The sequence below is a fragment of the Pteropus vampyrus genome, unplaced genomic scaffold, assembly GCF_000151845.1.
Source record: "Pteropus vampyrus isolate Shadow unplaced genomic scaffold, Pvam_2.0 Scaffold204, whole genome shotgun sequence".
NCBI lineage: Eukaryota > Metazoa > Chordata > Mammalia > Chiroptera > Pteropodidae > Pteropus > Pteropus vampyrus.
The window spans coordinates 171,692-174,270 of record NW_011888985.1 but is presented as its reverse complement, the minus strand read 5'-3'; the positions used below and the strand labels follow the sequence as shown (position 1 = coordinate 174,270).

Sequence of the window (2,579 nt, the reverse complement as noted above, 5' to 3'; positions counted from 1 at the left end):
ATGCGTTCATTGCGGTGGTATTTCCTGGACAGCCGAGGTTGCTTCACGGTGCGACTGCCACAGGCAGATGAAGGAAACAGATTTTCCAGGCGGATTTTCTAAGACGTGATGGACGGAAACGGGGCAGAGCTGACCGACGACGGCGAGGGGCGTTTCCGCGGATGCGCCGCTTGTTCCAGCACGCGGAGCAGAGTCGAGGGCAGTTCCCCCTATCGGAGGTCACCCTGCGAGGTCCTCATGTGGGTTTACTGGAGGCGAAGTGATCTCAGGAAACTGACACGTTGGAAATGACAGGAGCGAGATATCGCTCGGCAGCAGTCGCCGCCGGCCAGTCCGAGAAGTGACATGCTCTAGTCCGAACCCACAGGACTTTTTAAAGACCTCCCCTTCCCATCCCACGCGAGGGTGCTTGATGATGATTTCATCTGAAAAGTCGGCATCGTGGGCCTCTCTCTGCTTCGTTCGCATGCAGGCGAGCGGACTCGGGAAAATTAGAATAAACACATCCAACGTATTCCGTCGGAATCTCTGAATTGCTTTTCACGGCTCCATCTGGACCCAGTTCAAACATTTACAAGGAGTAAGCAGTGCGTTCTCAGTCCTAACGGGCGCCTTTGTCACTGCGATTTGCATTCATATGGGAAGCTCGGCGAACTTGGAAAGAAAATGACTTTTGGATTGAATCGTATGATATCAAACAAAGCTCTTTCATGAATAAGGATTATTAATTACTACACCCCGCGCGATCCCGGGTTTTTTGTTTGCTGTTCGTTGGAGTTGTGTATGAACAGAAACCTTTGTTAAAAGCAGACATAAGCTTCGAAAATTTATTCGTGCCGGAATGGGGAACGAGGAATTAAATCCGCGTGCAGAAGCCAGCGGAGGGAGGGGTCGGCCTCGCTCCCGTGGGAAGGTCTCGCTGCGCCGCGGCGGCTGCGCGTTTCTCGGGCGTGTGCGAGTGGACGGAAACCACGCTGGGTGTAAAACTGAACTGACGTGGGGCGTTCGTCCTCGGCAGTGTCAATGCCGGCGACGTCGGGTTACAGAGTCGCAGCATCGTCCCTGAGCAGCTCGGGCTCCCGGCCTTCGCGTCCGGGGTCTCCCGTCTCCGCTGCCTTCCTTCCCTTTCGCTGGCGTCGTACCCCCGCCCCCGATTTCCAGGGTGCAGGGGGCGGAGGTAACGGGCCACAGTGCCGAGTGCTCGTCGCTGTCAACCCGGAGCTGAAGTGTTTCTCAGGCAGCCGTGGCGCACGCGGTCCCAGGCAGGGAGCAGCGAGGGAGCAGGGGGCTCTGTGCCGCTTTACTAGTCACCTTGGGGCAGGACGCCTTACTCGGTGGGGACTTCGTCTGTAGTACCACGTGCGTGACGTGTATTTTAACACGTTTCAAAAGTAAGGTTCGTTCATGCTCGAATATGTTCGTGGGGCGCTCTGAGCTCTTCTTGCCCCTGGCGGGGCTCCGTGTGGGCGCTGTGGGGCATCTCTTTTGGACTAAGGTCCTGGTTTTTGATTCTGGAGATTTATAGAAGGGGGGCATACGGAGTGAGGCCAGGTGTTTGCAGCCTTGATACTTGCTGTGCGTGGGGAGCCGGGGTGGCCCGAGTCCGCCGGGGGCGTTGGGGAGGGCCGGCCGCTGCCCGTGTCCCTCCCCTGCCAGATGGATGAGCCGCCCTGAACCCCAGGACCGCGGCCTCCATCCCCTGCCCAGGGGCCTGGGGTGTGTTCTGTGACAGTTGCTGATGGGGACGCAGCACCCAGGAGGGTGCCGCTGTCCTTCGCCTGGGTGCGTCGTTGCCACCGTGCAGACAGAATCTGGGTGTGAAGAAGACACCCCTTTTTTGTTTTCAGGGCCATGTTCACAAACAAAAAAAAAAAGAGCAGAAAACCCAATAAAGTTTCAGGCCGCAGATCCTGACCCACACGAGGTCAAGGACGCCGCCTTCTGCCGGCCGTGACAGCTGCCGCAAAGCCACGCTCCTTCCAGCTCGATGCCGGCTCCGTCGTCTGTCGGCGAAACGCAGACCACAGCCCCGAGGATTCTGCTTTGATGTTCGAGCGAGATGCGTCCGGCTGGAAATGAACCCAGCGACGTGGTCCGTGGAAGGAAGGAGAGTCCAGGGTGGTCCCAGCCCACGCGTGTGTGGTCACTGTTCCTGGTGTCCCCAGGAGGATGACAGTGAGACTGACGGGGGGGACTCTGCTTCACCCGTAGGCTGGTCTCTTTCCAGCGGGTGGCCGTTACTCCGTTCGAGGTGCTGGGGAGCCCCGGAGCTGGGCTGGGCATCGCAGGGCCTTGTCGATGTGGGTCGCTATGAGTTTTCCCTGAGAACAATGCCTTTTGTCAATCCAGATGTGACTGTTATGCACCGAATCCCTCTCTTACTTTTTAAGAACCGTTATTTGCTAACCGTGACAGCAGCTGTCTTGAGCTGAATCGTGTCCCCCAGAATCCGCCTGTCAAAGTTCTAACCCTCAGGACCTCAGAATGTGACTGTGTCTGGAGAGAGGGTCTTTAAAGAGGTGATGAAGTCAGCGTGAGGTCTCAGGATGGACCCTAGTCCAGCGTGACTGGTGTCCTTC

General features: G+C 57.5%; 1 protein-coding gene and 1 long non-coding RNA gene across 7 annotated transcripts in view; both read left to right on the top strand.

The window, feature by feature from the left end:
* Positions 1–2,569, top strand: part of LOC111746905 — a 3,934-nt gene extending 1,365 nt beyond the window's left edge. The window contains exons 2-3 of the long non-coding RNA XR_002783310.1: positions 319–1,391; positions 1,848–2,569. This is a non-coding gene — a long non-coding RNA (uncharacterized LOC111746905). The remainder of the gene's footprint in view (positions 1–318; positions 1,392–1,847) is intronic.
* The window catches only part of LOC105300245 (arf-GAP with GTPase, ANK repeat and PH domain-containing protein 1-like), a 180,222-nt gene that overhangs the window by 13,162 nt on the left and 164,481 nt on the right, over positions 1–2,579 (top strand). The window lies entirely within an intron of this gene.